This window comes from Rhinopithecus roxellana, chromosome 2, assembly GCF_007565055.1.
Source record: "Rhinopithecus roxellana isolate Shanxi Qingling chromosome 2, ASM756505v1, whole genome shotgun sequence".
Taxonomy (NCBI): domain Eukaryota; kingdom Metazoa; phylum Chordata; class Mammalia; order Primates; family Cercopithecidae; genus Rhinopithecus; species Rhinopithecus roxellana.
Window position 1 is genome coordinate 18,682,370 of NC_044550.1, and position 25,190 is coordinate 18,707,559.

Genomic DNA, 25,190 nt, shown 5'->3' on the forward strand with positions numbered 1-25,190 from the left:
TATCCATGGAGAAGAGTTGTCAAAGTCTTGCTCAGAAGCTACCCTCCTTAGTCTTATGTCAAGTCTCTAAAATAGTACACAGAAAGAACATCACTACCAGTTCCACTACCACAAAAAGCAACCACAAATGCCATAACTGCCTTTACTATTACCACTACTGTCACCCTGCCACTATCATAATTGCCACAATAACCACCATCACCATCACTACCAACAATGTTACCATAATCACCACCACTATCGCCATTATCATCGCCCCAAACAACCACTAATATGTTGCCACCATTACCGCCACTGTCATCAGTCCACCACTACCATCATTTTTACATCACCTCCCTTACTATTGCCACTACCACCATCACCACAGTCATTAGTACTACCACATTGCCATTACAGCCAGCAACAACCACTAACACTGCTACCACTACTAACCAACATCACTGTCACTACTGTGACCTCAATCACCATTTTCATTACCACCACTGACACCATTACCAGCACTACCACCAACAGTCTCATTCTCATTCCTGAAATATGTTCCTAAACCTTCTCAAGCATTTTAATAGTCATCTTGGTCCCAGGTCAGAGTTCTCACATGTGTAAAACGTGTGATATTGGTAGTTATTATTAATGTCAGCAAAAGGGGCACTTTAATAAATGCCCCTTTCCAAATGTTTAAGGAGAATTCTCCAGGTTCACAAAGAAAATTTAAACTTTAAATAGTTTCTTCCCCAATGGAACAAACAACAGTAACACACACTGATACCTTGATTTAAAATATATTGCCACTTGGGTCCTCAATATGTAAAGAGTGATTTGAAATTTCTTCCTTGGAGGAATAGAGAAATGAAGATGGCATGATCCACAACTGTGACGATGATCTTGTATGACTCCAGTTCTTAGCTTCACCCTGTGTAGCTTGTTCTTTCTAAAGAGTCTGCAGTTGAGGCTGAAAATAAGAATGAGGCTACTTATAAGAATGTCAGAGTTCTGTGGTTAAAAGTATCTCATATTTTCTGCTGAGTTTTATATATTTGAAACTTATGAAAGCAGCTAGAGTCAGATAGAAGCATGCCCAGGACAGAGTTGATAGTGGAGACAAAAAAAAAAAAAAAAATGAACAGGGCTAGTGTTTTCCAAAACTTCTTCTTGTGGTTGAATCCCAGGCAACTGTGTTTTAAATTAAATTTAGAGCAATTTTCTCAGGAGAAGAAGAATAATAGAATTTATATGCAATATAAAGATCATGATCATAGGCATCTATGGAGGAAAAGCTGTTGAATGGTGAATTCTTTCCAACTTTTTAAAAAAAGATTCAGCTGCAGTTTCTTCAGTTGTTTTGTCATCTCTTAGTGCTCATTCATGTCATTCAGCAAATATCTTTTTTTTTTTTTTGGAGGCGGCGTCTAGTTCTGTCGCCCAGCTGGAGTGCAGTGGTATGATCTTGGCTCCCAGTAACCTCCACCTCCCGGGTTCAAGAAATTCTCCTGCCTCAGCTTCCTGAGTAGCTGGGATTACAGGCATGTCCCACCATGCCCAACTAGTTTTTGCATTTTTAGTAGAGACAGAGTTTCACCGTGTTGGTCAGGCTGGTCTTGAACTCCTGACCTCATTATCCGCCTGCCTTGGCATCCCAAAGTGCTGGGATTACAGGCATGAGCCAACACACCCAGTCCAAAAAACATCTCTTAAAAGACAACTGTATCATGTGACTGAGTGACTGTATTATATAAGTAGCTCTTGAGGACACCACTCCTCAGTAACACCTTGGAGCTTGCCACCTATTGAAAACCATAGCAAGCAGGTAGTGACATTACAGAAGAATCATGCTGAAATACACAGATGCATCTGGTCCAATGAACATCTGAGATAGATAGCTGAACCATATTTGTGGTGATGAAGGGTCTGGTCAAAAAAGGAGGCTGGGGTAAAACAGCATCTATTCTGTCACTTCAAGAATGGGAAGGATTTTGCTAGAACAAGAGAGGGTGGGAAAATAAGAAAGGAGAATAGAACATTTTAGGCAAAGGGAATAGTGTGTGCAAAGATGAAGAAGTATGAAAGAAAATGTAGCTCCATTCCAGAAACTGCTAAAAGGATCAACATGGTGAGAATATCACAGTAGATAAATATTAAGTTCCAAAGGTATATGAAAAAACAGCTGAGGAAAGTGAAACACAGAGAAAATTCTATTTGTTAGCAGTTCTCCCCCTATGCCTGTGACCTGAAAAAAAGTTCAGTACTTTCTGAAGCATTTGGATCCACTTAGCTGGTAGAATACCAGCATTTCATGGGAGTATATGTAACTAGAACAACTAGTTAGGAGCCAACGTGGCCATATCTGGTTTCAGAACAAAGTTTAACATGGAATAGCGTCTATGACTACACCAGGGTTTGGACTGAAGGTGTTTCAAGAGAGTTGCAGTAAGGAAGGTAGAATGATAGTGTGGTTGTAAACATATTTTAGAGGATTTGTGCATGTGTGTTCCCTGTTATGTGCCTTCTACTCTCTTGGGATTCATATCTGCTACGCACATGCAAAATAAAAGACAGATATTTATAATGTGTTTTTAGGATGTATTAGAGGTTAATGACAGAGTCCTAGTCTTGTACATGTTTTATTCTTTCTGTAGCTACAGAAGCATGGAAGGAAAGTATTACTGGTAGAAAACAAATATAGAACTTCATGTTGGAGAAGTAGGACCCTAACTAATGAGTTCTGGCAGTCTGATTTTTAGTAGCGTATTTGTAGATATTTGACACTAAGTAGCTATGCTTCTACTTATGCTAAAGAGAACTCTCACTTCTCTGACAGAATGATAGTGTAGAATTCTTTGTAAAAAATAAATAATTTGATGCACAGTTGTTTTTCAAGATTATTTCAAAACACTTCCTTTTCTTAAAAATGAGTAGCAAATATTTTCTTAATTTAGTTAAAATCCTGTTTCTCTTTATTTTTTAAAGCTGTCGTGTCATGAGAGAGCCAAGATTCTTCGAACATATTTAACTGCTGGAGGGAATGGCTCAGAATCCCAAGTATCAGCTTCAGCACATGTAAGTTCCCTGGAACAAAACTTCAAATCCCCAAAGTTTTCTTTTCAAGTTGCCAAAGTAAGGTCAAGAAATACACCAAATTTCTCTAGGGCTGTTTCTCTCTCTCTCTTTCTCTATTTCTATCCCCCTACTCCCCAGGTTTATCATTATCATGTGTTAATATTAAGGTACAAACTGAAGCAGACTATTTTTGAGGCCAGTATTGGCAATATATCCAGTACACTCAAGGGCCTGAAAAGTTAATAAACTTTTGCTGTAATACAAGAAGGCAAAGGACAGTAATTTTGGGCTCGAAAGAGAGTTGTTACTGATTATATTAAAGCTTTTACTTTTGTGCTCTAAAACAAAATGAATAAAATGGAAATTCAAATTGGATAGACTTTTAAAATACATTTTATTGATGAAGAAATAGAGGCCCAAATAAGGTGAATAAATTCCCCTGGGGTCAACAGCTAATTAGTGGTAGATTTGCAATTTATAGATTTGAGATTTGGGGTAGGTTTTAGGTTTATAATCATATTTCTTTGATACCATTGACCTTGATACATTTACTATGTTACATATCAAGCAAAGATTCTGGTACCTTTTCTAAAGTTTAACACAGGAAAACAGTGTTTTTACACATTTTAATAGGGAGTTAAATAAAAAACTCCAAATTGAATCTTTTTTTATAATTCCATTTCATTATCAGATTGTGAAATTTAAAAAATCCTCACCTAGGATCTGTCTGGTAAGAGTGTAATAGCGTGTCATTTAAAGAAATGATTCTCTAGGGTTAAGAAAAAGCACTAGCCATTAATTCTAACCTGATTTAGAGGTTATATAACATAAGCCCTGAGCCCTGAAGGAATAACTTTTCTGTTTATAGAATTTGATCATAAGAAATTTTAAATTCATATTCAATGTTTGTAAAAAATGAGACAATTTTTTCTCTTGATTTTTCTAACTGAAACCACACTTTAAAATTTCTTAAGAACAGGAAATTTGGAAAGTGATTAATTCATAATATGGTCTAATCGCTTTACAGAATGTGGAAGGAAAATGTAGGCAAAGGAGAAGGTACAACATTACAGTTTTTGACACAGGATGGGGCAGGGAAGGGTAAGAAGAGTCCAGTTTGTTCATCCAGCTGTGTCCAGCCATATATTTGTTCTATTAAATTGCATCTCAGAAAATTAGCCTTGAGATCCTCTGAAACTTATCTTATTTGTCATAGAAGATAGAGTACGTAAGAGCAGTTGTTATGTCTAGAGGTAGATGTGGAAAATCCTTTATGAAGGAAATTCTACTCATATTTTATATTTTGGTTCTAATTCTCCTCAATTCATATACTCATTCATTCAACAATCATTTTGTGAACTGGTATAGAAACATGAGCAATAAAGACTCTTCTCCCTGTAAGAGTTCACAGTCCAGTGGGAGATTATTCATTTATCTATTTATCTATCAATTTCTGTCTGTCTGTATTTTTATTGAAAAACAAAGCTACCGTCCCCATAAGTTCAGAGACTAAAGAGGAAGGATTATCCACCTAGCTTTTTCTGGAGAAAGGTGGAGGCAAGGGAAGGTTGCAAAGAGTTTTTTTTTTTTTTTTTTTTTTTTTTTTTTTTTTTTATTATACTTTAAGTTCTAGGGTACATGTGCATAACGTGCAGGTTTGTTACATATGTATATTTGTCTCATGTTGGTGTGCTGCACCCATCAACTCGTCAGCACCCATCAATTCATCATTTATATCATGTATAACTCCCCAATGCAATCCCTCCCCCCTCCCCCCTCCCCATGATAGGCCCCAGTGTGTGATGTTCCCCTTCCCGAGTCCAAGTGATCTCATTGTTCAGTTCCCACCTATGAGTGAGAACATGCAGTGTTTGGTTTTCTGTTCTTGTGATAGTTTGCTAAGAATGATGGTTTCCAGTTGCATCCATGTCCCTACAAAGGACGCAAAGAGTTTTTTTGTGTATGGTGCTGGATAAGGGTCCAACCTCATTCTTTTGCATGTGGATATCCAGTGTTCCCAACACTATTTGTCAAAGAGACTGTCCTTTCCCAATTGAGTAGTCTTGGCACCTTTGTTTAAAATCATTTGACCATACATAATAAAAGACTTATTTCTGGGCTCTCTATTTTGTTATATTGGTTTGTGTATCTGTCTTATGCCAACACTATGCTGTTTTGATTACTGTAGCTTTGCAATGTGCTTTGAAATCAGAAGTGTGAATACTCCAACTTTGTTCTTGTCTAAAATTATCTTGGCTGTCTAGTATTCCTTGAGATTCTATGTGAATTTTAGAATGTTTTTTTTTATATTTCTGCAAAAAAAAAAAAATGCCTTTGGGATTTGATAAGAATTACATTCAATTTGTACATTGCTTTGGGTAGTAAGAACATTTTAACAGTATCAGTTCTTTCAATCTATCAGTATCAGATATATTCCATTTATTTGTCTTCTTTAATTTATTTAAGCAAGGTTTTCTAGTTTTCAGTGTATATCTTTCACCTTCTTGGTTAAATTTATTCCTAAGTATTTTATTATTATTATTATTACTGAGACAGGGTCTTACTTTGTCCCCCAAGCTGGAGTGCAGTGGCATGATCTCGGCTCACTGCAACCTCAGCCTCCCAGGTTCAAGCAATTCTCCTGCCTCAGTCTTCCAAGTGGCTGGAATTATAGACATGTGCCACCACACCTGGCTAATTTTTTTGTATTTTTAGTACAGACAGGGTTTCACCACATTGGCCAGGCTGGTCTCGAAATCCTGACCTCTGGAGATCCACCCACCTTGGCTTCCCAAAGTACTGAGATTACAGGTGTGAACCACTGTGCCTGGCCAGCATTTTATTATTTTTAATGCTATTGAATAGGGAATTGTTTTCTTAATTTCATTTTTAGATTGTTCATTGCTAGTGCATGGACAAACAACTGATTTTTTCATGTTGATTTTGTATCCTGCCGCTTTGCTGAATTTGATCATTATTGCTATCATTATTTATTTGTATTTTATGCATGGAATATTTAGGGTTTTTTACTTGGGGACTATCCCGGTCTTAAAAGAGAAAGTGCTGCACCCCAGGAAATCCCTTAGTCTTAGCCAAACTGCGGTGGTTGGTCAGTCTAGGTGCTGCTAATCTGGTGGTAGAGAAACAGTGACTATTAATAGCAAGATAGTGTATTGTATTTTACGAATTGAAATTTTGATTAAGAAATTTGTAGATTGGAAGATGGCCGAATAGGAACAGCTCCAGCCTCCAGCTCCCAGTGTGAGCAATACAGTAGATGGGTGATTTCTGCATTTTCAACTGAGGTACCAGGTTCATCTCACTGAGGTGTGTCGGACAGTTGGCGCTGGTTTGCGGGTGCAGCCAGACCAGTGAGAGCTGAAGCAGGGAAAGGCATCACCTCACCTGGGAAGCACAAGGGGGAAGGGAATTCCTCTTCCAAGCCAGAGGAAATTGAGACACAAAACACCTGGAAATTTGGGTAACTCCCACCCTAATACTACGCTTTACCAAGGGTCTTAGCAAAGGGCACACCAGGAGATCATATCCCACATCTGGCCCAGAGGGTCTCATGCCCATGGAGCCTACCTCATTGCTAGCACAGCAGTCGGAGATCTAACAGCAAGGCAGCAGTGAGGCTGGGGGAGGGGCGCCCACCATTGCTGAGGCTTAAGTCAGTAAACAAAGCCACCAGGAAACTCGAATTGGTTGGAGCCCACCACAGCTCAAGGAGGCCGGCCTGGCTCTGGAGACTCCTTCTCTGGGGACAGGGCTTAGCTAAACAAAAAACGGCAGAAACCTCATCAGAGGAAAATGCCCCTGTCTGACAGCTTTGAAGACAGCAGTGGATCTCCCAGCACGGAGGTTGAAATCTGAGAACGGACAGACTGCCTGCTCAAGTGGGTCCCTGACCCCTGAGTAGCCTAACTGGGAGACATCCCCCACTAGGTGCAGACCGACACCTCACACCTCACATGGCAGGGTACACCCCTGAGACGAAGCTTCCAGAGCAAGAATCAGACAGAAACACTCGCTGTTCAGCAATATTCTATCTTCTGCAGCCTCTGCTGCTGATACCCAGGCAAACAGGGTCTGGAGTGGACCTCAAGCAAACTCCAACAGACCTACAGCTGAGGGTCCTGACTGTTGGAAGGAAAACTAACAAACAGAAAGGACACCCACACCAAAACCCCATCAGTATGTCACCATCATCAAAGACCAAAAGCAGATAAAACCACAAAGATGGAGAAAAAGCAGTGCAGAAAAGCTGGAAATTCAAAAAAATCAGAGCGCATCTCCCCCTCCAAGGGAATGCAGCTCATCACCAACAATGGAACAAAGCTGGACGGAGAATGACTTTGACGAGTTGAGAGAAGAAAGCTTCAGTCGATCAAACTTCTCAGAGCTAAAGGAGGAACTATGTACCCAGCGCAAAGAAACTAAAAACCTTGAAAAAAGAATGGATGAATGGATAACTAGAATAATCAATGCAGAGAAGACCTTAAAAGAACTGATAGACATGAAAACCATAACACGAGAAATATGTGACAAATGCACAACCTTCAGTAACCGACTCAATCAACTGGAAGAAAGAGTATCAGCGATTGAAGATCAAGTGAATGAAACGAAGCAAGAAGAGAAGTGTGGAAAAAAAAGAGTAAAAAGAAATGAACAAAGCCTCCAAGAAGTATGGGATTATGTGAAAAGACCAAATCTACATCTGATTGGTGTGTCTGAAAGTGACGGGGAAAATGGAACCAAGTTGGAAAACACTCTGCAGGATATCATCCAGGAGAACTTCCCCAACCTAGTACAGCAGGCCAACATCCAAATTCAGGAAATACAGAGAACGCCACAAAGGTACTCCTCGAGAAGAGCAACTCCAAGACACATCATTGTCAGATTCACCAAAGTTGAAATGAAGGAAAAAATGTTAAGAGCAGCCAGAGAGAAAGGTCGGGTTTCATACAAAGGGAAGCCCCTCAGACTAACAGCAGATCTCTCGGCAGAAACTCTAGGGGGCCAATATTCAACATTCTTAAAGAAAAGAATTTGCAACCCAGAATTTCATATCCAGCCAAACTAAGTTTCATAAGTGAAGGAGAAATAAAATCCTTTACAGACAAGCAAATGCTTAGAGATTTTGTCACCACCAGGTCTACCCTACAAGAGATCCTCCAGGAAGCACTAAACATGGAAAGGAACAACTGGTACCAGCCACTGCAAAAACATGCCAAAGTGTAAAGACCATCGATGCTAGGAAGAAACTGTATCAACTAACGAGCAAAATAACCAGCTAATATCACAGTGACAGGATCAATTTCACACATAACAATATTAACCTTAAATGTAAATGAACTAAATGCTCCAATTAAAAGACACAGACTGGCAAATTGGATAAAGAGTCAAGACCCATCAGTTTGCTGTATTCAGGAGACCCATCTCACATGCAGAGACACACATAGACTCAAAATAAAGGGATGGAAGAAGATCTACCCAGCAAATGGAGAACAAAAAAAAAGCAGGAGTTGCAATCCTAGTCTCTGATAAAATAGACTTTAAACCATCAAAGATCAAAAGAGACAAAGAAGGTCATTACATAATGGTAAAGGGATCAATTCAACAGGAAGAGCTAACTATCCTAAATATATATGCACCCAATACAGGAGCACCCAGATTCATAAAGCAAGTCCTTAGAGACTTACAAAGAGACTTAGACTCCCATACAATAATAATGGGAGACTTTAACACTCCGCTGTCAACATTAGACAGATCAACGAAACAAAAAGGTAACAAGGATATCCAGGAATTGAACTCAACTCTGCACCAAGCAGACCTAATAGACATCTACAGAACTCTCCACCCCAAATCAACAGAATATACATTCTTCTCAGCACCACATCACACTTATTCCAAAATTGACCACACAGTTGGAAGTAAAGCACTCCTCAGCAAATCTAAAAGAATAGAAATCATAACAAACTGTCTCTCAGATCACAGTGCAATCAACTAGAACTGAGGATGAAAACAACTCAATAATAACCGCTCAACTACATGAAAACTAAACAACCTGCTCCTGAATGACTACTGGGTATGTAACGAAATGAAGGCAGAAATAAAGATGTTCTTTGAAACAAATGAGAACAATGATACAACATACCAGAATCTCTGGGACACATTTAAAGCAGTATGTAGAGGGAAATTTATAGCACTAAATGCCCACAGAGAAAGCAGGAAAGATCTAAAATGGACACTCTAACATCACAATTAAAAGAACTAGAGAAGCAAGAGCAAACACATTCAAAAGCTAGCAGAAGGCAAGAAATAACTAAGATCAGAGCAGAACTGAAGGAGATAGACATTAAAAACCCTCCAAAAAATCAATGAATCCAGGAGCTGGTTTTTTGAAAAGATCAACAAAATTGATAGACCACTAGCTACAGTAACCAAAACAGCATGGTACTGGTACCAAAACAGAGATATAGACCAATGGAACAGAACAGAGCCCTCAGAAATAATACCACACATCTACAGCCATCTGATCTTTGACAAACTTGAGAAAAATAAGCAATGGGGAAAGGATTCCCTATTTAATAAATGGTGCTGGGAAAATTGGCTAGCCATAAGTAGAAAGCTGAAACTGGATCCTTTCCTTGCTCCTTATATGAAAATTAATTCAAGATGGATTAGAGACTTAAATGTTAGACCAAAACCATAAAAACCCTGGAAGAAAACCTAGGTAATACCATTCAGGACATAGGCATGGGCAAGGACTTCATGTCTAAAACACCAAAAGCAACGGCAACAAAAGCCAAAATTGACAAATGGGATCTAATTAAAGTAAAGAGCTTCTGCACAGCAAAAGAAACTACCATCAGAGTGAATAGGCAACCTACAGAATGGGAGAAAAATTTTGCAATCTACTCATCTGACAAAAGGCTAATATCCAGAACCTACAAAGAACTCCAACAAATTTACCAGAAAAAAACAAACAAACAACCTCATCGAAAAATGGGCAAAGGATATGAACAGACATTTCTCAAAAGAAGACATTCATACAGCCAACAGATACATGAAAAAATGCTCGTCATCACTGGCCATCAGAGAAATGCAAATCAAAACCACAATGAGATACCATCTCACACCAGTTAGAATGGCAATCATTAAAAAGTCAGGAAACAACAGGTGCTGGAGAGGATGTGAAGAAAGAGGAACACTTCTACACTGTTGGTGGGATTGTAAACTGGTTCAACCATTGTGCAATACAGTATGGCGATTCCTCGAATATCTAGAACTAGAAATACCATATGACCCAGCCATCCCATTACTGGGTATATACCCAAAGGATTATAAATCATGCTGCTATAAAGACACATGCACATGTATGATTCACAATAGCAAAGACTTGGAATCAACCCAAATGTCCATCAGTGACAGACTGGATTAAGAAAATGTGGCACATATACACCATGGAATACTATGTAGCCATAAAGAAGGATGAGTTCGTGTCCTTTGTAGGGACATGGATGCAGCTGGAAATCATCATTCTCAGCAAACTATCGCAAGAACAGAAAACCAAACACTGCATATTCTCACTCATAGGTGGGAATTGTTCAATGAGATCACTTGGACTCAGGAAGGGGAACATCACACACTGGGGCCTATTATGGGGAGGGGGGAGGGGGAGGGATGGGGATGGCATTGGGAGTTATACCTGATGTAAATGACGAGTTGATGGGTGCTGATGAGTTGATGTGTGCGGCACACCAACATGACACAAGTATACATATGTAACAAACCTGCACGTTGTGCACATGTACCCTAGAACTTAAAGTACAAAAAAAAAAAAAACAAAAAAGTAGAGGTAGTGAATAACACACTTTGCAGATATCCTTTTGATTCACACGAAATACTGTTTTTTAAAAATTAATCAAACCACATCTCTGATCAGTACACGTATTTGTGCTCATTCAAGGTGGAAGGAGGAGTAGAAAGTGCAAAGAGTTTTATACCAATGTGTTTATGGTGAGACAGAAGTGACCATTGGCCGTTATGTCTGCATTTTCTTTTACAGTGCTGTGTATATAGTGTATATAAGCAAACAAACAAGTCCTAATTTACAACATCTAATCTTTCTAGATGTTAGAGAGGTTGTCAGTGTGTGACAAAAGTAGAGTCAGTAAAGTAATACATGGGAGTATACTTTGTGTTAAAATTCATAGGGAAGACTGCTATTAAAAACACAGAAGAGTAATTGTTAAAATCCCTCTAAGTATTACAGATGCTTATACCTGTCCACTGGGTTGATTAAGTAGACAGGGGAAGAGTTTTAGGCCATAATGCTTATTTTTTTAGGAAACACTTTCAAATTATAACCTGTGTGATATATATATATGCATCATTTATTCAATGCAACTGTGTATAGAGTGGAAAACTTATGTCCTATTTGAAACATCTAGTATTTCTAGGAAGTATGCAGAGAGAAGGGTTCTATGCCCGTGAGTTATGCTAGTTCAGATGGTCTAATCATTGTTCTATATGTGGATTTTTATTAATATTGTTGGGTATTAAAGGATAAACAAGTAATAATGCTCAAAGTATGTTAAAAGTAGAGTAGTAAAACAATCCCTTTAAGAACGTCCTTTTGTTAGTTTTTAATGATAATTGTCTTCTGGGAGTGACATTTGTTAATCCACATTTTGGAGCTAGACATAATCCTATACTTAGTCACTGGGATGGTGGAAGAGGGAGAAGAGGAAGGGTAAAGGGAAGGGCTATTTGCTAGTATCTCTGTATCTAGAAGATAGTTTTAGATGATAGCCATAGGTCTATATGAGCATTTTTAGTAGAGTTCTCGAGATTTTCTATGTAAACAGTTAAGTCATGTGCAAATTGGGACAGTTTTATCTTTTTCTTTTTAATATGCATATCTTTTATTCATTATCTTGCATTACTGTGGTGTCTAGAATTTGCAGTACTGTGTTGAATAAGAGTGGTGAAACAAAGATCCTTCCTTTGTACCTGATCTTAGGGAAAAAACATTCAATCTTTCACCATTAAGTGTGACCTAGCATTTTTTAAGATTCTCTTTATCAAGTTGAGGGAAAATCCCTTTATTCTTGACTTGGCTGGCAGTTTTTATGATTAGTGAGTGTTGGATTATATCAAATGCCTTTTCTGCATATAATAAGGTTGTATAATTATATGATCTTTTGAATTTACCTTGTTGTAACCAGATTGAAACAAGGTAACCGTTGTAATACAGTGATTAATTTTTGAATGTTGAACCAGCCTTGCATACCCTGAATAAATCCCATTTGGTGATAGTGTATAATCCCTCCTTCTTTCCTTCTTTCCTTCCTTTCGGAGGAAAGAAAGATCGAGAGGGAAGAAAGAAAGGAGAGAGGAAGGGAGCGAGGGAGGGAGGGGGGCGGGGAGGGGGAGGAGGAGGGAGGGAGGGAGGGGGGGGAGGAGGGAGGGAGGGAGGGAGGAGAGGAGGAGGGGAGGCTCAGCCGTCTCCTCGGAGGAGTGAAGGGGCACTGAGAGGGGGGTTCTTTTCTTTCTTTCTTCTTCTTTCTGGCTTTCTTTTATTTATTCTCTTTCTTCTTCTTTCTTTCTTTCTTTCTTTCTCTCCTTCCTTCTTCTTTCTTTTCTTCTTTCTTCTTTTTCTTTCTTTCCTTCTTTTTCTTTCTTTCTCCTTCCCTCCTTCCTTCACTCCCTTTCTCCCTCCCTTCCTCTCTCCCTCCTTTTCTTTTCTTTTCATTTTCTTTCCTTTTCTTTTCTTTCTATTCTTTTATTTTTCTTATTTTTCTCTTGGGACTAGCTCTGTCACCCAGACTGGAGTGCAGTGGTGTGATCATGGCTTATTGAAGCCTTTACCTCCTGGGCTCAAGCCATACTCTCACCTCAGCCTCCTTCTTAGCTGGAACCACAGGCGTGCACCACCATGCCCAGCTTATTTTTTGTTTTTATTTTTTTGTAGAGACAGGGTTTCACCATATTGTGCAGGCTGGTCTTGAACTCCTGGGCTCAAGCGATCCACCTGCCCCAGTCTCCCAAAGTACTGGGATTATAGGTGTGAGCCATCACAACCAACCCAATTCTTCCTATACATTTTCAGATTTAGTTTTCTGATAATTTGTTTTAATGTGTAAGTTCAGAAGATATATTGATCAATAACTTTTTTTTTTTTTTTTTACCTTTTTTGGTCTGCTTTTTGTATATAATAATACTACTCTTGTAAAATGAGTTGGGAAGTGTTCTCTCTTCTATCTTCTGGAAGAGATTGTGTAAAATTGGTGTTAATTTTTCTCTAAATGTTTGACAGAATCTCTAGTGAAACCATCTGGAATGAAAGTTACTTTCTTGAGAGGTTTTTAATTACAAATTCAATTTATTATCTAATGTTTATAGAACTTGTCAGGTTATGTATTTCATGTTGGTTGAGTTTTAGTAATTTGTGGTTTTGAATGAATTAGTTCATTTCTTCTAAGTAGCCAAATTTATGAGCATAGTGTCATTCATGGTATTCCCATATTATTCATTTAATAGCTGCAAGATTGGTAGTGACATCACTCATTTCGTTTTTAATATTGGTAATTTGAATCTTCTCTTTTTTTATTTTGTCAGTCTTGCTACAGGTTTATCAATTTTTTGATCCTTTTTAAAGAACCAGCTCTTAGTTTTATTGATTACCTCGTTTTACCTATTTTCAATTATATTTATTTCTGCTCTTATTTATAAAATTTCTTTTCCACTGCTCGTTTCAGCTTTACATTGCTCTTTCTTTTCTAGTTTTTTGAAGTAAAACTTAGATTATTAAACTGTGACCTTTATTTCTTTTTAATGTATGTATTTAGTGCTATAAATAGCTCTCTCAGTACTGGCTTAGCTGCATCTCACATACTTTGATATGGTGTATTTTCATTTTTATTCAATGTTATGTATTAAAAATTTCCTTTGACAATTTCTCTTTGACCAATGAATCATTTAGATGTATGTTGTTTAATTTCTGCATGTTTGGAGATTTTCCTGTTGACCTTCATTTTTTCATCTTTTGTTTGACTCCATTATGTTCAAAGGTCACATTCCATATTACTTACATTCTTTTGAATTTGTCGTGGTTTGTTTTATGACCCAGGAGATGTGGTCTGAGTCAAAGGTCCAAAAGAGCATAATGGATGCATTAGGGATGTGTGTGTGGGTGAGGTGTGTGTGTTAAGGTGGTGGGGGGTGGGGAGGTTAGGGTGTTTTAGAAAAGGGAATCAAGCTGTCAAAGATGATTCAGGGACAGACAGTTAAGTGAAAGTCACATACTCAAAATCACAGCTAGTAAGTAGTTCAGATCAAAAGGCAGGATTTCTTACTCTACATGCATTGCTTTTTTTCTCATTCCCTCTCCAAATATATGAAAAATAAGTAAACAGAGATATGAAGCATGATAAAAAAATTAAAATATGTGGTAAAATTTAAAAGAAATTTAATTAAATTTAGCAAGACTACTGTGTTGTTCAAACAACCCCATATCCTTCTTTGTCATTAAAGTAGTGCTAGATACTATAAACAGAATAACCCTGAGATCTCAGTGACTTAATATAATAATTATTTCTCTCTTTTTCATATAAAGGTCAGTAAGAGATGGTGGTCATAGAGGGTGGATTCTGCTCCACACAAAATTAGAGGGAGCAAACATTCAGGAACCCAGGCTGAGGGAGACTTGTTTAACTCATGTTTTCCAAGGCCTTTCTGGGTGTCATCTCCTATTGGTAAATTAAGGAAAAGAGAGCGTGTGATCATTTGGCCAATGCTACAAGTTATATACATTATTTTGTCCACATTTAATTGGTTAGAAATTAGTCAGATGATACACAAATGCAAAGGAAACTGGAAAATGTATCCTAGCTTTCTAAATATGCAAAAAGAGAAATGATTTAGTAAACAGTTATTCAGTCTCTGCCACACATGATGTATCTATCAGGACCTCTTTACATAATTTACATATGTCACAGTCATTTATAAGCAATTGTTGCCATATTTTTTGATTTTGTACATTGGGCGGAAAATGTTGTCAGACTCTGTATTAGTTCATTCTCCTGCTGCTATGAAGAAATACTTGAGACTGGGTAATTTATAGAAAAGAGGTTTAATTGACTCACAATTTTGCATGGCTGGGGAGGTCTCAGGAAACTGAAAATCATGGTGGACAGCAACTCTTCAGAGGATAGAGAATGGGTGACAGCAGGGGAAATGCCAGATGCTCATAAAACCATCAGATCTTGTGAGAACTCACTCATGAGAACAGCATCGGGGAAAATGCCCCCGTGATCCATTTACCTCCACCTGGTCCTGCCCTTGGTATGTCGGGATTATTACAATTCAAAGTGAGATTTGGGTGGGGGCACAGAGCCAAACCATATCATTCCATCCCTGGCCCCTCCCAAACCTCCTGTCTTCACATTCCAAGACACAATCATGCCCTTTCAACAGTCCCCCAAAGTCTTAAATCATTTCAATATTAACCCAAAAGTCCAAATTCAAAGTCTCATCTGAGACCAGGCAAGTCCCTTTCACTTAGGAGCCTACAAAATCAAAAGCAAGTTAGTTACTTCCTAGATACAATGGAGGTACAGGCATTGGGTAAATACACCTGTTCAAAATGGGAGAAATTGGCCAAAACAAAGGGGCTGCAGGCCCCATGCAAGCCTGAGGTCTAATAGGGCAGTCATTAAGCCTTAAAGTTCCAAAATGATCACTTTTAACTTCATGTCTCACATCCATATCACACTGATGAAAGTACTGGGCTCCCATGGCCTTGGGCAGCTCCACTTTGCAGGGTACAGCCCCCCTCCCAGTTGCTTTCACAGGCTGGCATGAGTGCCTGTGGCTTTTCCAGATGCACCATGCCAGCTGTCAGTGGATGTGCCATTCTGGGGTCTGGAGGATGGTGGCCCTCTTCTCACAACTCCACTAGGCAGTGCACTAATGGGAACTCTGTGTGGGGGCTCTGACACTACATTTCCCTTCTGCCTCATCCTAGCAGACGTTCTCCATAAGGGCTCCACCCCTGCAACAAACTTCTGCCTGGACATCCAGGCATTTCCACACATCCTCTGAAATCTAGGTGGAGGTTCCCAAACATCAGTTCTTTACTTCTGTGCACCTGCAGGTTGAACACCACATGGAAGCTGCCAAGGCTTGGGGTTTGCACCTTTTGAAACAATGGCCAGAGCTGCACCTTAACCCCTTTTAGCCAGGGCTGGAGCTGAAGCAGCTGAGACGCAGATCACCATGACCCAAGGCTGCACAGAGCAGGGGGACCATGGGCCCACCCCAGGAAACCATTTTTCCCTACTAGGCCTCTAGGCCTGTGGTGGGAGAGGCTGCTGTGAAGGTCTCTGACATGCCTTGGAGACGTTTTACCCACTGTCTTGAAGATTAACATTCAGCTCCTTATTATTTATGCAAGGTTCTGCAACTGGCTTGAATTTCTCCACAGAAAATGGGTTTTCTTTTCTATAACATTGTCAGCCTGCAAGTTTTCCAAACTTTTATGCTCTGTTTCCTCTTGAACACTTTGCTGCTTATAAATTTGTTCTGCCAGACACCCTAAATCATCTCTCTCAAGTTCAATGTTCCACAAATCTGCAGAGCAGGGGCACAATGCTACCAGTCTCTTTGTTAAAGCATAGCAAAAGTCACCTTTACTCCAGTTCCCAAGAAGTTACTCATCTCCATCTGAGACCACCTAAGCCTGAACTTCATTGTCCATGTTACTATCAGCATTTTGTTCACAGGCATTCAGCAAGCCTCTAGGAAGTTCTAAACTTTCCCACAACTTCGTATCTTCTTCTAAGCCCTCCAAACTTTTCCAACCTTTGCCTGTTACCCAGTTCCAAAGTCACTTCCACATTTTTGGGTATCTTTATAGCAGCACCCCACTCTCTGTGGTACCATTTACTGTATTAGTTCATTCTCATGCTGCTACAAAGAAACACCTGAGACTGAGTAATTTATAAAGAAAAGAAGTTTAATTGACTCACATTTCCACATGGCTGGGGAAACCTCAGGGAACTAAAAATTATCGTGGAAGGCACCTCTTCACAGGGTGGCAGGAGAGAGAAGGAGTACAAGCAGGGGTAATGCTAGACACTGATAAAATCATCAGATTGTGTGAGAACTCATTCACTATGATGAGAACAGCGTGGAGGAAACTGCCCCCAGGATCCAATTACTTCCACCTGGTATCTACCTTGACACATAGGGATTATGGAGATTATGGGGATTATAATTCAAGGTGAGATTTGGGTGGAGACAGAGAGACAAACCATATCACACTCCTAAAGGCTATGGATCAGACTATATTTCTACTGTTACAAATAAAAGTTGTTTTTTTTTTTTTTTTTAAGTCATTGGCCATGCTGAAAACATTAAGTGATTTCCAACTCATAATTAATAGGGCAAGTTTTCATTCAGGGATACATGCAACAGCTTTCTTAACTGTATGTTTACTTTTCGTCTGTGATAATATATCCAGATACAGCAAGTAAGAAAGGATGCTGAAAGTCTTTTTCAATGAAAATGTTTTGGAACTATTAAATAAGAGGAATGTTTTCCAAAATGTTTCTTGTAGAACACTAGTCCTTGAATATAATCCAAAGGAAAAAATATAGTTATTTACCCATAAAAGTTTACAAAGGAATGATACTCAAATATCTCTCTTGAGTGTTTACAATACATGGGAACATATTAAAGATTCTAAATAATTCTGCCATAAAGAATTTTGGTTTTAACCTCAGTTTTTCTAACACTTGTTATAGATTTCTGGGTTTAATACCACATGCTATTGTGTTACATCTGTGAGAAATGAAATTCTACTTGACTGTCATTACAATTGAACTTCCCAGTTTTGAATGCCACTTTCTAAACTAAAAAATTAGTAAGAAAGTATTTTTCACATGAGTAATATTGTTTTGTAGGACTTTAAGAATACATAGAATAAAATACATTTAGTCACGTTTTCCCTTTTTATTCTTATTCCCTACTGCAGTTATTAGCAAACTTAGCACTAATAGGGTGAGCTTTAATTTGTATAGCTTTTCTTTCTTCTCTCTTAAAAATATCTTGCATTATGTAAACTTTATTTTATGTTCTCCTTAGGCTATCACATTCACTTCATAAGTTTTGGATATCCTTTTTTCTACTACCAACATTGCTATATTTTTTGATAGAAACATTTCCTCACTCTGGTGAGGAAGAATAATCTCAGGAGAATAATCTTAGGCCCTTTCTTTTACCTTCAGTTTCTCCATTTTGCTTTTATTTTTCTCTTCTGCATTTTGAACCTGAACCAGAGATAAAATATGAGAGAATTTGAGGTTGATGTCAGAAGCATTTCTAGTACAGCTAAGGAAGTCTTTTATTGGAAGGCGAGTGTGATTTATAATACCATGCAGGAGTAGTATATATGCCACAGGATGTCATTCCTTTGTTTTTGGTTTCTAACTTGAAGAAAAATTTGTGATTTTTACATTGGCATAGAAAATAAAAATAGAGCTTTGACTTATATTTAAAAAATGATCCTGCTTATTTGATATGCTATCATCTTTTATTATGCTTTGCATATAAACAAAATTATTTTATACTGTAGTTTTGTGATATAATATTGTAAAAGTATATTTGCCAAATACAATATTTGGAGTAAGTTAAAATTTATTATCTGTTTCATTAAATACTTTTATTGCTCTTGCCTTTTCTACCTTCTCTCTTTTCTGGCATAACTACCAGTAACTGTAAAGATATGTGAGCTGATACTTACAAAATGTCAGGCATCTTCTCCTGAGGGCTGTCAATCAGTATCATTTGTGCAGATGAACCATTGCCAACCTCCATACACTAGGTTATTTTTAAAATAATGCTTAATAAAAAACAATCTAGTTGGTGGTGATGCAATATTCTTTATTCTGGGTAAACTTTGTAAGCTTGGATTAAGACCACAAGATATCGAAACATTTGTGTGACTATATTGCAGTATTGGTTTGGCTCTCAAGAAATCAGAAGGTAACTCTGGTGTTCCAGGAACTATTCAACCAAAGGATCTTAGTGCACTTAGCTTTAATGAAGTAAGTTAAGTTATCTGAGGCTGTGCTTTCATTATGTAGCTTCTAGCCACAGGTGGCTATTAAAATTCAAATTAATTAAAAATAAACAAAATTAAGTAGTTCCTCATTCACAGTAGACACATTTCAAGTGCTCAATAGTCACATACTACCAGTGGCTACTGTGTTGAAAAGTACAGATTGTCGGATATTTCCATCATTGTTGAAAGTTATAATGAAAACAGCTAATTTAGAGGGCATTATTATTTCCAGTTCATATATAAAGGACAAAAAGCTAGAACTGCACTCTTGATTATCAGTCACTTCAATTTATTTGGAACAGTCTTAATTACTCAGATATGAGATACTTTAATGAACAATTGTATAACTCACTGGAAAAAATATTGGATTGGGAGATAGGATAAGTGGAGTTTGTTTCAACTATAAACTCGTGTTTATGAGAAAATAATTTGACTTATTTAAGCTACTTGTACCTGTGGAAAGCCAAACTATGAGACATGTGCAGAAAAGAGTTGACATAGCAAGCCTGACTACTATCCTTAGAAAGGGTACTTACAAAATTGGCCCTTGCCTGGCATCTGAAAACTTGGATTTCAAAAGAATTCCTACCATTTCCTCATGAGAGTGTCTCACTGTGCCAAAAATGCTTGTACAAACAAGATGATTTGTGCTGAACTCCTCCTTCCCTATTGGGAGTCTGGAATTTGTGTATGTGCCAGGCAGAGGGTGCTTACATGACTAGCCCCAAACAAAAACCTTGGTGCTGAGTCTCTAACAAGCTTCCCTGGTAGGTATTTCACACTTGTCACAAATTATTATGGAGGACTTAAGCATGTCTTGTGTGGTTCCACTGGGAGAGGATTCTAGAATCTCACTCCTGGTTTCCCCCAGACTTCACCCCATGTGCCTTTTCTCTTTGCTGATTTTTCAGTGTATCTTTTTGTTGTAATGAATCATAGCCATGAATATGACTATATACTGGATTCCATGAGTCTTTCTAGCAAATCACCCACCCCAGGGGTGGTCTTGACCATCAGCACACCTCATGATTATGTTGAAAGGGTAATATGAAGTCTAAAGTTTAAGAATAAGTTTGAATTCCAAACACAGTGCCATACACTTGTCAATCATTATTAATTATTGTACTGAATCTGGCAAGGAAGAAAAATCAGACAAAATATTCAAAATATACAAAATAAAATTGCTTAAAATAAAACTGAAAAATTCCATATCTGAATAAATATAATATAAACAAATATTTATAGTATAAATATAAATAATTCCTGAATAAATTATATCTAACATTTTAAGACATAATTGTGGTGTTATTTTATTTACATTAACTGGGGACAATGAATCTTAACACTATGTTAGGATTTGGAAAGATATGACTTAGAGAAAAACAGAGGACATCATGCCCTTCTTGGGCTTTTAAATATCTACAGAAACACTTCCAAAGCAGTCTGGAAATGTGAGCTCAAGTGACTAACATAAGAATTTCAGTGAAACAGAATAGCAGTCATCCTTCCTTGGATCAAGTTTAAAGAAACTGCAAAGTTGTCTTTACACAAGTCTCTGGATATGAATCTGTCTTTCCACAACAGGTTTAAGAGACTCAAGACCTTGGAGGTGACATATCTGGGTGTTTCTTGACAGAGACTGAGAAATATGGCCTTGGCTTCCAGTGGTGGGAGTGAGAGCAGAGCTCTCTCTCCTTTTATTTTAAAAGTCAATTTATAAAGTGTCTTGTTGTAGTGAATGCTCTCCTGGCTCGAACATCATAATCTTTACCTAAACATGAGAATCTTTCTCTTTGCTGTGCAGTTCAGTCATATCCAAATTCCAAATGTCAACTCACCCTCTTCTCTGATTTCCACCACCCAGTTTTTACAACATGGCCCCAGGGAGGATATATCCTTGGTTTCCTACAGTGACATTTGATGAAGGTACTTGTGCCTTTCTTCTTCCCTCTCCCATCCCATTCTTTCTTTCATACCTTTCTTTTTTCATTTACTAAGGTTCTTACTCAGATGACCAATTTCGAAGGTTTGGACCAAAACCTCTCCAGGCATGAGAACTTTTGGGGGCCTAAATTTGAGTACAAATTGTTTCTAGGGGATACCCAAAGGTTGTCTTTATGACCACAGTGACTTTAAAAAAATGTATCAAAGGAGAAAAAAGAACAAGCATCAAACTTTATGGAGTACAAAATAGCACAAGGAATAAGACTGCAGATATATGGAACCAGATTGCTTGAGTTTGAATTCTGTCTTCTCTGCTTATTTCTGTTTCATCTTAGACAATTTACTTAACCACTCTGTGCCTTGATTTACTCACCTATCAAGTGCAATAGCAACAGCACCTATTAATACCATCCCCCATTTTTTAAAATAGAGACAGTGTCTCACTCTGTCACCCAGGCTGGATGGAGTCAATGGCACAATCATAGTTCACTGCAGCCTTGATCGCCAGGGTTCAAGTGATCCTCCCACCTCAGTCTTCCAAGTAGCTAAGACTACAAGCATTTGCCACCATGCCTGGCTACTTTTTAAACATATTTTTATAGATGGGGTCTCACTATGTTGACAAGACTGGTCTAGACTCCTGGCCTCAAGTGATCCTACTATCTTGGCCTCCCAAAGTAATAAGACTACAAGCGTGGTCCACCATGCCTGGCCACTACCTATCTTATTGAGATATTGTGAAGATTAAATGAATTAACTTACGTAAATTGCATAGAACACTTAGTAGGTGCTATATAAATATGGCGACCACCTAACTGATCACTCAGCCTGGGATGCATTTGAAGATACAAAGGAGCATTATTAATAATTATATCAGAAGAAGTATAATGAAAAGTACTCAGCATTATTAGTTTTAAATTTTACTTGAAAGAAAACTTATTTTTAAGTAGCAACATTCTCTACAAATGGAAAACTCTTTAATATAAACTTTCCTGCTAATAAAAGTACAGAATATAGGAGAAAAAAATGAATGTACCCCTGTGTTATAGGACTTGGGAAAGATGAATTCAGTTGGGTCTCAGGAGAAAATGCACAGTGAGCTGCCAATCTTTGAGATTGGGGAGGGAGTACTTATTGAGGACAAGAGTACCTTTTTACATTCGTTCAAAGTGCAGAGGTGGTGGAGGCAGAAAACCTTATTTAAAGGTGAAGTTAAGTTAGATTCATTATGGACCAGTCAGTTATTAAAGGCACTAATGACAGCAAAGCAAGCATAAAGCACCTCCAACAATTTGCCAAGCATTCTTGCCTTGCTGCCTTTTGGTAACGGTTTCTCTAAAACTATTTTAAAACTATCGAGACGTATATGATAACTAGGTGATCTCACTTGTCACTTGGTCAATATTGTTTCCTTCCAGAGTAGTTCAACCTCAGATGTCATTTATGTGTACTTTGTTCTGATTATCATTCAACAGTGACAGTAAATATTTTTCTCTTCTTTCTCTCTATTCCTCTTTTCTGGCTTACAGATCTTTTCTTGGCCCTTGACAGAAGAGGCAGACTAACTTTTCTTAGGTGGCATAATTCTTCAAAATGTGTTAATTTTGAGGGACAGGGGTGATGGATGGTAATACACAGGCAGGGATCAACAGTTCCAGAACTGAAGGAAGAGTTGACAAATGTATCAAAGATGCCTAATCAAAATGTGTCCACGCTCTGCTAAATAAAGTCTGGTTGAGCAGAACTAACAACATCTTCTATGTTTTCTTATTAAAAAAATTTTTTTTGAATACAAGAGATGATATACAGAAGGAGACAAAACAAAACTGATGACAAAGGAAGAGTTTGAGTTTTGCTAATACTTGAAGATGAGTAATTGCCAAATGGGGAGTTTGAGGCCCAGACAACAGTAGAGAAAAAAATAGCTTTTTGAGATTTCAAAACCAAACATTAACAAAAATATTAATTGAAAAAACTCAAAATGTTAATGCTCACTTATCAACATTTCTTAAGTTAAAAATTTTGATGTTATTGGATAATCAAATGCATTTGTATCTATAAATCACAATTTGTTGTAGCACAAATTCAGTTCTACTCCAGGTCAAATCATGCCCCTATTCTTAGCAAAGAAAATCTACAGAAATTAGTAGTCTCATATAACGCCGTTCACAACACTAATCATGTGCCACAACATGATGTTGATTGAGTCGTTACTACATACAGAGGATATGGCATATAATTTTCCACATGTGTTATAGGTATTTTTGTTTTTTACTCTCACAACAGCCCTATGAAGTAGGTAACATTGTCTCCGAGGTACATGGAAGTGAATTTCCCTGAGTCTTAACAGCTAGTAAGTGAAGGAGCCAAAGTTCAACCCCCAGCTCTGGTGTCCATAACTCTTGTTCAATACTGACCTTGGCACCAATTACCAGAAAGAGATTTGATTCTGAACACGTATCTTAGAGGAATGTTAAATGCTTAGTGATTTAACACATGGCACAACAAAAGCATTTAAAGGCAGGATAGCACAAAATCCTGCTTTTGTTGAATAGATTCACAGGTCTAACATGGATTTAAAATAACTTGTGTGTGTTTATTAGTATTTATATATTATTTGTGTCAGCCAAAAATAGAATGAAGTATTAAGTATCAGGACCAAAGCCAAGTAAATTGAAGTGTAGAAATAACCAAAAGCTCGGGATGAATTACACCATTTCTTTAGGGCACTCTTGGGTATTTATCAAGGATGTTTCCAATCCAGCTCTCAAAGCAATAAACTCTAGGTAAGTCATCAAATAAATAAATAAATGTAGCACTGTATAACCTTTATTCTGTATTGCCTAAGAAATGGTCTTCTTTCAGAGAAGCAAGCCTTTCACATTTGACACTATACTGTAGTTTATTGCTTTACAACTGAGCTGTTCAATTTAGGCTTATGATAAAAGGTGTACACTTAGATAAGCAGACATTTTAGCTAATTAGATGGTCTAAAACAGTGGATTTAGAACCATTCCTACCATGCAATTACTCCTTAGCCCAGTGTCTATCACAGATGAAAGCAGAGCTGCTCTGGATGAAGAGAGAAAGAGGTGGAGGCCTGGGATTGCAGCAGCTGGGTTGTCTATTGACCTGTGTACTTAGGTAGCCCCAAGGGTACCTGCATTACATGTCTAGGGCTCCCCATACTACACTCTGAAAGCCACTGTTCTAAAAGCCAAACCCAAGAAAATGTGTGAAAACAGAAACCAAATTTGAATTAAGAAGACTATAACATTTAAGGAGATTGAATTTTAAATGACTTTATTTAGGACTCTATTTTGCTGGATTTGTACATATTCCCAGATGGAAGCTCTCTGTTCCTAAACATGGAATCAAATAATGTCCATGGAAAAAAAAATCCTGGTTATATTAACCTCTTTTTGAAGAAATAATACTCCTATATTACTTAATAAACATTATTTAAGCTAATCTTCAATAGTGCTGAGGTGTCAGATCTCCATCTGCCTTTTATGGAGGATCAAGCAAAGAGATTAACTGGAAAGCCTGTGGAGATTAAGAGATTAACTGGAACAAAGAGATTAACTGGAAACTCCACCTCTGACTCTCCATGTGACTTTGAACTCTGAGACTTTCACAGCCTCCTAGGACATGGGTTTCCTAAATATAATCATAGAAGGTCATACATAGTCTTTATCTAAAGGTATGGCTTCTTGTGCCTTTTTAAATAAAGGGATTATTTAAAATGAATTTGAATCAACTAGTGTATCAAACTTTTTAAAGTCTCAAAAGTGAATCAAATTGTGACTATTTTTAATATATATGAAAAGTATATGGAGATGGTGCAAATTTAGTGAAAAGAAAAGTCTTTCTTTAGTTGTAATGACTTACAGGGAGAACCACTGTACGATAAGATCATTATAAATTAAAATTCTGTACTAGGGTGGTGTTATGGGACAGTGAGATGTCCCACTGTCTCATAATTTTGGTTAAGATTCTGTCATTGAGATCAAAAACTCATATTCCACATTTTGAGTTTAAAGAGCTGCCACTTTTC